Genomic DNA, 12,485 nt, shown 5'->3' on the forward strand with positions numbered 1-12,485 from the left:
TGAAGTGGTACCTTCTGCCTCTGCCTTCATCATCAAAGCCCTCAAGGAACCACTGAGAGACAGAAACAGAACAACATTGCAACAGAAATATTACTTTTGATGAGATTGTCAACATTGCCAGACAGGTGCAGCACTGATCTTTAGCTAGATAACTCTCTGGAACCATTAAAGAGATCCTGAGGACAGCCCAGTTGGTGGTCTGCAATATTGATAACCGCCCCCTCATGACATCATAGATGACATCAATAGAGGTATTGTGAAATACCTGGCTAGTTAAAAAGTACAAAGGAGGGGCAGTGCCTGTGGCTCAAGGAGTAGAGGGCCGGCCCCATATACCAGAGGTGGTGGGTTCAAACCTGACCTGGCCAAAAACTGCAAAAAAATGAAATATAAAAGAAAATGTTTCAATAAAGGATCATTTGACATCCAAAATAAAGAGGGGGGCTAATATAGTCATTTTATCACTGGAATTAGAAACACAAAAGCATTCTATAGTGACTTCAAAATACCTACATACCAGAACAAACTCTTTTTTTTTTTTTTTAGAGACAGGGTCTCGCTATGTTGCCCAGGCTGGAGTGCAGTGGCTATTCATAGCCATGATCCCACTACCAATCAGCATAGGAGTTTTGACCTGCTTTGTTTCCAACCTGGGCCGGTTCACCCCTCTTAAGCAACCTGGTGGCCCCCTGCTCCTGGGAGTTCACCACTGGTCTCAAGTGATCCTCCTATCTCAGCCTCCCGAGTAGCTGGGACTACAGGCACGTACCACTGCGTCCGGCCAGAACAAACTCTTTATGAGAGCTTCGAAGATTTGGTATTAGCTGCTGCCTCCCTTCCCAACCTCACCAGCTCCATTGTTTTTCTTATTGTTTCATGCATCTTCCTCTGCAGCAAAACCTTTCACTTACACGCCAAGTTTTCTCAGTTTTCAAGAGCCTCTCGCTTTTCTATCAATTCATGTTCTTTACCGTTGTTGAGGCAGAATTCAAAAGTAGTCCTTTGCAGGAAGTCTTCCTTGATTGACCTATCTCAGAGCCCTCCTCAGCACTTTGGGAGGTAACCTCTTGCTGACCTTTCAGTTTATTACATCCAGCCTTTCTGTAATCTTTATCCTTCTGGGCCTCTTGGCAGCACGTGTTGCTGTTTGGCAGCTCACCTTGGCACACTCTCCTCCCCTGGCTTCCCTAACAGGATATCCCCAATCTTTTCCTTCACCCTGACCTTTTCTCCTGTGTACTCCCCCAGCTTCTGAAACACAGGGATTCACCAATGATCTTGGTTTAGCAGACTTATTTATCAGCAATGCCTGATACCTTCCTCACCTGCCTTTTGGTATTTGCACTATTTCTAGTATTTACCACACTTACATGACAAAGAAAGAGGCAAGGTAAGAGCACACATGGACATCCATCAAGCCCTGTCCAGCAAGCTCTGAAGCTCTGTTCAGAGCCATTTCTAGGACACAGTAAGGAGAGGACAGTCCAGTAGGGAGAGGACAGCCTTCAAGGGAGCATTGGATGCTGCCACAGCTTCCTACAAATGTAGTAACTCAGATAGCCAAAGACCCAGCAATTGTTTTGCCAGAGGGTATGAGCCTGAGCAACTCCTGGTGCTCAGACTTGTAAGCTGTCCCTGGACAGCTATGCTGTGAGCAAGTCAGGTATGCTGGAGAATAGCATAGCTGTGCCAGCCCAGTAAACTTAGTTCCTTAAAATTATGAAAACTCTGTAGTGTCTGGTATTGCCTTTTCCTTGTGTTGGTAAGTGACTCCATAGGCTTTTGATTGACGTGAGACAATATGATCAAGAAAGGCAGCTGCACTATAGGCCTAGGTCCCAAGAACATTCTTTTATCTTTGGAGGGAGATAAAAGATCTGGGAAAGTTCCCATATGCAAGAGTGAATGGCCCCTGGAGTTCTTGGCAAAGTCTTAATCTAAAGGATATGGAGCTGTGGCTTTGTACAAGAGCAGATTGTATCTCAGACTTCAAGAGCATGATCCCCAGAAGAGTTAGATAAATATGTGTATTGAAGACTATTAGAAGATAAGATCACTCTGTGTAAAGACCTATGCTAGTCACTCCACATATGCTAGTCACTCTTAACTTGTAATTCTAAGCAAAGAATTACAAGTTAAGATATTACCCATTAGGCCAGGCATGGTGGCTCACACCTGTAATCCTAGCACTCTGGATCCCTTGAGCTCAGGGGCTAGCAACCTGTGTTGGTAAGTGACTGAGCAAGATTAAGACCCCATCTCTACTAAAAATAGAAAAATTTGCCAACCATCGTGGCGTGTGCCTATGGTCCCAGTTACTCGGGAGGCCGAGGTGAGAGGATTATCTAAACCCAAGAGTTTGAGGTTGCTGTGAGCAATGATGCTACAGCACTCTACCCAACGCAATAAAGTGAGACTCTGTTTTTAAAAAATAATAATAATAAATAAATAAGTTAAGCAGAAAAGAACCTGATTAAAATGATATTGGTGGTTCATAGAATCCCCAGGATAAAGGGTTCTCCAGTCAGAAACCAAGCCCCAACTCACATTGTAGAGCTGATCTGATGAACACAGATGCCTTGCCTGCCACTGGATCTGCCACCACTGCTACCTCTGGGAACTGGATGAAGCTGCAGTCCCTAGAAGAGATCCACACATCCCCTGCTGCTTTATTTCCCTAGTTCATACCCACTGTCCTTTTTTTTTTTTGAGACATAGTCTCACTCAGTTGCCCTGGGGTTGAGTACCATGGCATCACAGCTCATAGCAACCTCAAACTCCTGGGCTCAAGTGATCCACTTGCCTCAGCCTCCCAAGTAGCTGGGACTATAGGTGCCCGGCTGTTTTTAGTAGAAATGGGGTCTCACTCTTGCTCAGGCTGGTCTTGAACTCCTGAGTTTAGGCAATCCACCTGCCTCAACCTCCCATAGTGCCATTGTCTTTTTCTTTTTTTTCTTTTTGTAGAGACAGAGTCTCACTTTATGGCCCTCGGTAGAGTGCCGTGGCCTCACACAGCTCACAGCAACCTCCAACTCCTGGGCTTAAGGGATTCTCTTGCCTCAGCCTCCCGAGTAGCTGGGACTACAGGCGCCTGCCACAACGCCCAGCTATTTTTTGGTTGCAGTTTGGCCAGGGCCGGGTTTGAACCCGCCACCCTTGGTATATGAGGCTGGCGCCTTACCAACTGAGCCACAGGCGCCGCCCGCCACTGTCTTTTTCTAAAGAAACTGTTTCTCACACTGTGCTAAAGGAAGATGTGACAGCCGAGAAAATGTGTTCTTGCATAAACAGAAGTGGCTACAGTTGGACAAAACATGGGACTTGATGCAGGAACCACAAACCCATAGACTGGCCTGTGACCTGTGAGATGGCTCAGTAGTCAGAGCTCTGGTCGATGGGCACGGCACTCTACCCAAGGGCGGTACCGTGAGACTCTGTCTCTACCAAAAAAAAAAAAAAAAAAAGTTAACTAAGACAATCTGGCTGACTATTTGAAATTTGAGTAAATGTTGAAATAGTCACTAGTTGGCAGAAAGGGCAGATATGAAAAGATACATAGAGAAACAGAGAAGCAAAATACCATTAATGGGGTAATAAGTAACAAAGGGTAATAAAACAGCCTTGCATTCTGAAGGGTGGTTGGTCTTAGCTGTCTGTGAAATTCCTATGTTGCTGTACACATCCTGCCTGGGTGTCAACTACAAAATTTATTGATGTATTGATACAAAACCTTCCCTTTATCCTGCTCTCTATCCATAGATTTCCAGACTTCTATGTTGTAGAAGAGGAAAAGAGCATAGGACAGAGGATGAAAAAATCAATGCTCAAAGACCAAAATTTTCCTGCTGGAAAGAATGTTGAAGACCGGTCTAGGGCGGCGCCTGTGGCTCAGTGAGTAGGGCGCCGGCCCCATATGCCGAGGGTGGTGGGTTCAAACCCAGCCCCGGCCAAACTGCAACAAAAAAATAGCTGGGCGTTGTGGCGGGCGCCTGTAGTCCCAGCTGCTTGGGAGGCTGAGGCAAGAGAATCGCGTAAACCCAAGAGTTAGAGGTTGCTGTGAGCAGTGTGACACCACGGCACTCTACCCGAGGGCAGTACAGTGAGACTCTGTCTCTATAAAAAATAAAATAAAATAAAATAAAAAGACCGGTCAAAGGAGAGGCTAGGGACAGAAGAGTCTTCAGCCACACAAACTAGGCCTGGGTTCTTTCACGTTCCAAGAGGAGATGAGGGTGTTGCTCTCTGAGGAGGAAGAGTATTGAGTGTGAACATGACCAAAACAGGGAAAGAATTTTTTTCTTTTTTTTGAGACACAGTCTCACTCTGTCACTCAGGCTGGAGTACCCTGGTCTCACAGCTCACAGCAACCTCAAACTCTCGTGCTCAAGTGATCCTCTTGCTTCCGCCTCCCGAGTAGCTGGAACTACAAGCACCTGCTACAACACCTGGCTAGTTTTTTTATTGTTTTTAGTTGAGACAGGGTCTCACTCTTGCTCAGGCTGGTTTTGAACCTCTGAGCTCAAGCTATCCACCTGCCTTGGCCTCTCAGAGTGTTAGGCATGAACCACCATGCCCTGCCAAGGGAGTGAAAAATTTAAAGATTTATTTTTCTGTATGCTTTCTGCTTTTAATTATATTTTTATTGATAGATGTTTTTTCTGATAAGGTAATGATACCGGAGTTTCAGGTTCTTGGTCTCCGCAATTTGAAGAATGAATCATGGACCACAGGATCAGTGCTAAGTCAGGATTTATTCACAGACACAAAAATTACAACTACAAAAACCAAACCTCCTGGCAGAGAGAACCCAGGAGGGGAACAAGTTCTCCTGCTCCCTCTTCTAGGTCTGTCTTCTGGCTTTCTCTGCTCAGGGGTTTATATAGTGGCAGGGGGGGTTGTTCGGCTAGGGCATGGGTCTTGTCAGTTACAGCCAGCTGTCCAATGAACTCTCAGGCCTTGGAAACTGACATGAAATCCACCAGTCAGAAGGGCACTGGAGGAGATAGCAAGGTGCCATCCATGAAATTGACCAGCTAGAAGTGCACGTGGAGGAGACAGCAAGGTGCCAGTGTCTCCTCTACAGGTGTCCGGCCCTTCCAGCAAGCTGGTTCCTCCATCCGCAGCAGCATCAATACCTCTAGTGCTAAGGCGGCAGGTCATGGTGCCACCTTGTCCTGAATCAGTAACACATCGGATGGGGCTGACTTGAGCAACTGGGCCATGAAAACCTTTGCTGGCTGGCTTACTGAGATCAAGACAGCCAGGTATAGTGAACTTTCTTTAGACAATTTTGAGAATTTACTGAATTATGTCTACTTAAACTCCTCACTTTCTAGTGGCTTGTTCTTGTACAAGTTACCCTCTCTGGGCATCAGTTTCATCATATGTATTATCTTCAGATTGCTGTGGAAAATATCCAGCAGGACAGAGGTAAAACATGGCACCTGGAACAGAGTAGCCTCCCAATACAGGTCTGCAATTGACATCTTAAGTACCCTTATGCTACACATGAGAAATTTGAAGCACAGAGAGGTTAGGCTTCCCACTCATGGGTCAGAGCCAGGGTTCAAAGTTAGGCTGTCTCCCTGCAAACCCACTCTCCCAACCACTCCACCCTACTCTCCCTGTGGAGCCTACCAACACCAGCACCCTGGCCATTGCACCTACCACTGCCTCCAGAGAGGATTTTCTGGGCCCCCCTCATTTGATCATTGACTTATGATTCAAACTATTTAGTGCATGTGCCAGGAAAATGAACATCTGCTGTTTTCAGCTTGTAAAATGGGAAATGACTATCTTTCTCAAGTCTCACCAAGATTCTCCTAACATAGGAAATGAGCTTAGAAGCTGAGCTCTCAAGACAAATATCCACCCTCACCACTTACTCTACAGCCCTTTCTCAAGCAAAACCTAATCGTTAGCAGCATAGACTCAAGGCAAACTGCCTGGCCTCTCCTACTTACTAGCTGTATGACCTCAGGCAAGTTACTTTCTCATCTCTCTGTACCTCACTTTCTTCGTATGTGAGATAAAGATAATAATACTTATAGAGTTGTTATGAGGATTAAATGACTTAATATTTACTTGAAAGTACTTATAACATACCTGGCAGTGTTAAATGCTATATGAATATATGAATATATTCAGTGCTAAATGAATATTATGCAATCATGGAGCTTTTTAGTATAAATAATTTCACCATGTAGTTTATCCATTTTCAAGTAATATGTTCAGATACACTAATGTTAAGTATTTAAGTAACTTGAAGACTTTCTCAAAGGAAGAGGGTGGGGAGGGACAAGACATATTTATAAATCACATATGGGTCTCGGCACCCATAGCACAATAGTTATGGTGCCAGCCACATACACCGAGGGTGGCGGGTTTGAACCCAGCCCAGGCCAGCTAAACAACAATAACAACTGCAACAATAAATAGCCAGGCATGGTGGCGGATGCCTGTAGTCCCAGGTACTTGGGAGGCTAAGGCAAGAGAATCACTTAAGCCCAAGAGTTGGAGGTTGCTGTGAGCTGTGACATCACAGCACTCTACCAAGGGCAACATAGTGAGACTCTGTCTCAAAAAAAAAAAAAATCACATATGGGATTTGTATTTTTTCCCCATCACTCCCTTTCATATCCCTAGTGGTATGGAAATTTTCATGAGGATATCTGACATCTCTACTTACATACCCATGCAGAGGGCTGGTTTATGTTTTGCCACTACTCTAAGACCTTCTTCCCTGGCCTGCCTCATCCTTGGAAGATGCACCAATTTTCAGTTTGCCTCCCTAAGACTGCTCCTTTGCCTCTCTCCTGTCACAAGGCTCTGCACTAATCAGAGGATCTCCTAAGTGCTGTGTGCCTCCCGGCCTTGCTAACCACAGAGATGGGCCAGGCATGGTCTCTGCCCTCCGGCCACTCACACACCAGGAGGATTAGCACTATGTGATCTTAACACCAGCCATTATTTCTGTGCATGAGAACTTGACCTGTTTTCATGTGGTTCCCTAGCATAATTACATTGACATTTCTGACCACAATTGTTAGTTATGACTTACATTAAGCCACCCAGCAAAACAACTATTTCCTTAAAGGAAGTTATGTTAGCCCAATGTCTCATGTGGCTTATTCGGGTACATTTTCATATTTATGGCAGGGAAATTTATCTCTGGAAAGAATTTTAAGCCATATGATATTGTGGAAAGTGTCTCTAGCTTGAAGTCCGACATTTCAGAGTCTAATCCTAGCTCTGCTCTATAATACCACTGTCTAGTTGCTTCCCTTCTGGGTCCCCCGTTACTTTTTGATACTGTTTTTGAAGACACATACTTTCTGATGCTCTCACAATCAAAAGCAGGTTTCTATCAAATCACAGAATGTTGAGACTAGACACCAACTAGCCCAATCCCTCATTTTACAGAGGAGAAAACAGAGGCTAATATTAATAAAGTGGTTTGCCAAGATCAGATATCTAGCTGAGATCAAAGTCAGGCTCATGTGATGAAGAATTATGCTCTGCTTTTTGCTACACCCTAAGCCATTGTGTGCCTCTTATTATATAGCAACAAACAACATTGTGCTTAGCTTAATACACAGTTCTTCCTTTACACAATTCCCCATAAAGAAAATAAAGCTCTCAGATTTGTTGTGATTTGCTTTGAAGCATTACAAGATTTTACTGTAAGCTTGAGGTTATAATAATTAAAACAGTTTTCATTGATGATCCATCAGAAAGAAATAAACCCCTCAAAAAAACTGAACAGCTTTAAATATTATTTGTGGGATACCAAAAAATTGAGTAAAACATCTGAGAGTTGAAATTTTTCTAATTTTATAATTCAACAAGACGTTTAGCATGCAGAAAAGGGAGATACTAAAATGTCTTTATTTGGACTTAAGAATTATAACGGGATTTTCTTTGTGAAAGGAAAAACGTAGGGGGTAAGCTTTCAGAATGTGAAGGAGTTTTTTTGATAATTGATTGTTTATTTTTTTTTTTTGTAGTTTTTGGCCGGGGCTGGGTTTGAACCCGCCACCTCCAGCATATGGGGCCAGTGCCCTACGCCTTTGAGCCACAGGCGCCACCCGATAATTGATTGTTTATTAACACCTTAATAAAAAGAGCTTCCTCTGACACATTGTACTTTATTTTTGTATGATACCATTCATCTAAAGCTTGCAGATGAATTTTAATCTTTTCTATCATTAAGTTTCACATACTTCATTCATTGTAATTTATTTCTCTTATTTTTCAGATCAGGAAGTAAAAAATTTCAAAAATATTATATGATACTCTCTTGGGCAGTGCCTGTGGCTCAGTGAGTAGGGCGCTGGCCCCATATACCGAGGGTGGCGGGTTCGAACCCGGCCCTGGCCAAACTGCAACAAAAAATAGCTAGGCATTGTGGCGGGTGCCTGTAGTCCCAGCTACTCAGGAGGCTGAGGCAAGAGAATCGCCTAAGCCCAAGAGCTGGAGGTTGCTATGCGCTGTGACACCATGGCACTCTACCCAAGGGTGACAAAGTGAGACTCTGTCTCCCTCTCTCTCTCTCTCTCTCTCTCTCTCTCTCTCTCTATATATATATATATATATATATGATATGATACTCTCAAAAGCTCTGCATTGCCTGTCCCTTATCTCAGCAAACCCACATCTGAGTATGGCTTGTAAGTGTCCTCTAATTCAAATTTAGCTTTCCCTGTAACAGACATGATGATACCATTATAGCTGCCAGTTTAGGGTCTATCAGACTCTGTCTCTCTATTTTTTTATTTTATTTTATTTTTTCTTTTTGCGACAGAGCCTCACGAGGCATGGTGGCACACACCTGTAGTCCCAGGTACTTGGGACATCAAGGCAGGAAGATTGCTTGAGCCCAGAATTCTGAGGTTGCAGTGAGTTATGATGCACTCTACCCCAGACAACAGAGCCAGACCCTGTCTCAAAAAAAAAAAAAAAAAAACACCAAACCAAAACAAGTAAACATACAAAAAACAATAGACGAGGGCAGCACCTGTGGCTCAAACCAATAGACTAGTCATATGATCTTATTTAATCTTCACAACAACACTATGCAATAGGTACTATGGTTCCCATTTTACAAATGAAGAAACTGAGGCTCAGAGACATTAAGTAACTTACTTTATGCTACCTCCTAGTGGAGGTCAGAATTGAACCAGCTTCAGAACCTATGGTTTTAGGTCCTGCAATGTACATACCACTTCCTTGGCCTTTTCCTCAGGCAAGCTCCAAACCTGCTTTGCAAGGTATTATTTATAGACATGTGACTGACTTGTTTTCTTGCTCCTGCATCTGGTTCCTATGTCATGTGTCAGTCTTATCCTTATGATTACTCTTATTTTAACATCATTGATTAATATTAGTTGAGAGCACTCATGGTGCCCAGCAATTTAATTTTAATTCTCTGTGTGCTGTTTGTGCATGTATATTCTTCCCTTAAATAATCATAGTGCCAGGAACATAGTACAGCCTTTTAAAAGTGTGACAACCCACAAGCAAGGGCTAAGGCTTTGTTTCAGTACTGGAAGCTGAAGCAAGGGGGCATTTTTCTGAGTTATTCACTGTGCACAAAAATCTGAACAATTGGTGCCTGGAGCCCTGCTTTCACACTTCATGCTTCATGTCTTCAAAGATCCAGATCAATCCTTTCAGCCAGAAAAAAGTAAATTCAAAGGAATTTAATCTGTGGGTCTCTTACAGCTCAATGTTGAATGACTATGCTTTTTATTCTATCCTGACTTCTTTTTAAAATTTAAAATGCTAAGATTCATTACTGGAATTTCGAGTTTTGCTGCCTAACCTTCGGATCCTGAGTATTTGTCTCAGTCAGTAAATGTGTCAGTCAGTAAATGGCAAGGTAAAGGAAAACAGATTGTGATTGTCCTGTGTCTGAATTTTGGTTAATAAACTTACTGGCTAGATCTCTTTAAAATGTTACTTCGCTGAGCCTCAATTCATCTTCCTACTACAGTGAGTTAATAAATTCTTAAAGAGTTTTTCTTTTTTAAAAGAGAATTACTAAAGAAAATGATATGCTGGCCAGAATTTGCTTGAAATAATCCAAGTTTAGGGGAAAGGTGGGAGGTTATATGTTAATAGTTGGAACAAAACTATGTATTGATAATTGTTGAAGTTGGGTGGTAAGTACCCAAGGATTTGTTATACTAGTTTCTCTACTTTTCTCTATGTTTGAAAATTTCCAATTAAAAGAACTAAAAAATGACAAGTGGGTCTTTGTGTTAGAAAATATAGGCAAGGTTCAGCGCCCATGGCTCAGTGAGTAGGGCTCCAGCCATATACACCGAAGGTGGTGGGATCGAGCCTGACCCGGGCCTGCTAAAACAACAATGATAACTGCAACCAAAAAAAAAAAAAAAAAAAATAGCTGAGCATTGTGGCGGGTGCCTGTAATCCCAGCTACTCAGGAGGCTGAGGCAAAAGAATCAGTTAAGCCCAAGACTTTGAGATTGCTGTGAGCTGTGATGCCACAGCACTCTATCAAGGGTGACATAGAAAGATTCTGTATCAAAAAAAGAAAGAAAGAAAGAAAACATAGGTGAAAGTGCTTTAATCTGAAAGAACAGCTACCATTTCTTAAGCATTTACTATATACGTTCTGCCATTCAGAATGTTCAACACTATCTCATTTAATTATCACAGGAGTTCTATGAATTAGGGATTTTTTTTCTTAGAAATATTTTTCAGTGCTATTTGGAATCACTGTTAAATTGTTTGGAAATAGTTGGATTTTTTTTTTTAATTTATTGTTGGGGATTCATTGAGGGTACAAGAAACCAGGTGACACTGACTGCATTTGTTAGGTAAAGACCCTCTTACAAGGGTGGCGCCTGTGGCTCAAAGGAGTAGGGCACCAGCCCCATATGCTGGAGGTGGTGGGTTCAAACCCAGCCCCAGCTAAAAACTGCAAAAAGAAAAAGACCCTCTTACAATCATGTCTTGCCCCCAAAAGGTGTGGCACACACCAAGACCCCACCCCCTCGCTCCTTCCTCTCTCTGCTCTTCCTTTCCCCACCCCTCCCTCCTTCTTTCTCTGTCTCTGCTCTCCCCTGACCCCACCCCCATGTCATTAATTGTCATTAATGTCCTTATATCAAAATTGAGTACATAGGATTCATGCTTCTCCTTTCTTGTAATGCTTTACTAAGAATAATGTGTTCCACTTCCATCCAGGTTAATATAAAGGATGTAAAGTCTCCATTTTTTTTAATGGCTGAATAGTATTCCACAGTGTACATATACCACAGCTTGTTAATCCATTCCTGGGTTGGTGGGCATTTAGTCTGCTTCCACATTTTGGCAATTGTAAATTGAGCTGTAATAAACAGTCTACTGCAAGTGTCCTTATGATAAAAGGATTTGTTTTCCGGGGCAGCACCTGTGGCTCAGGGAGTAGGGTGCCGGTCCCATATGCTGGAGGTGGTGGGTTCAAGCCCAGTCCCGGCCAAAAAAAATAAAATTAAATTTAAAAAAAAGGATTTTTTTTCCTTCTGGGTAGATGCCTAGAAATGGCATTGCAGGATCAAATGGGAGGTCTAGCCTGAGTTCTTTGAGGGTTCCCCATACTTCCTTCCAAAAAGATTGTATTAGTTTGCAATCCCACCAGCAGTGTAAAAGTGTTCCCTTCTCTCCACATCCACGCCAGCATCTGCAGTTTTGAGATTTTGTGATGTGGGCCATTCTCACTGGGGCTAGATGATATCTCAGGGTGGTTTTGATTTGCATTTCTCTAATATATAGAGATGATGAACATTTTTTTCATGTGTTTGTTAGCCGTTCATCTGTCATCTTTAGAGAAGGTTCTATTCATGTCTCTTGCCCATTGATATATGGGATTGTTGGCTTTTTTCATGTGGATCAATTTGAGTTCTCTATAGATCCTAGTTATCAAGCTTTTGTCTGATTCAAAACATGCAGATATTCTTTCCCATTGTGTAGATTGTCCATTTGCTTTGGTTGTTGTCTCCTTAGCTGTACAGAAGTTTTTCAGTTTAATGAAGTCCCATTTGTTTACTTTTGTTGTTGTGCAATTGCCATGGCAGTCTTCTTCATGAAGTCTTTCCCCAGGCCAATATCTTCCAGTGTTTTTCCTATGCTTTCTTTGAGGATTTTTATTGTTTCGTGCCTTAAATTTAAGTCCTTTATCCATCTTGAATTAATTTTTGTGAGTGGGGAAAGGTGTGGGTCCAGTTTCAATCTTTTACATGTGGATATCCAGTTGTCCCAGCACCATTTATTGAATAGGGAGTCTTTCCCCCAAGGTATGTTCTTCTCTGGTTTATCAGTGATTAGGTGGTTGTAAGATGTTAGTTTCATTTCCTGGTGTTCTATTCGATTCCAAATGTCTATTTCTCTATTTTTGTGCCAGTACCATGCTGTCTTGACCACTGTGGCTATGTAGTACAGCCTAAAATCTGGTATGGTGATGCACCCAGCTTTATTTT

Source organism: Nycticebus coucang, chromosome 14 (genome assembly GCF_027406575.1).
Source record: "Nycticebus coucang isolate mNycCou1 chromosome 14, mNycCou1.pri, whole genome shotgun sequence".
Classification (NCBI taxonomy): domain Eukaryota; kingdom Metazoa; phylum Chordata; class Mammalia; order Primates; family Lorisidae; genus Nycticebus; species Nycticebus coucang.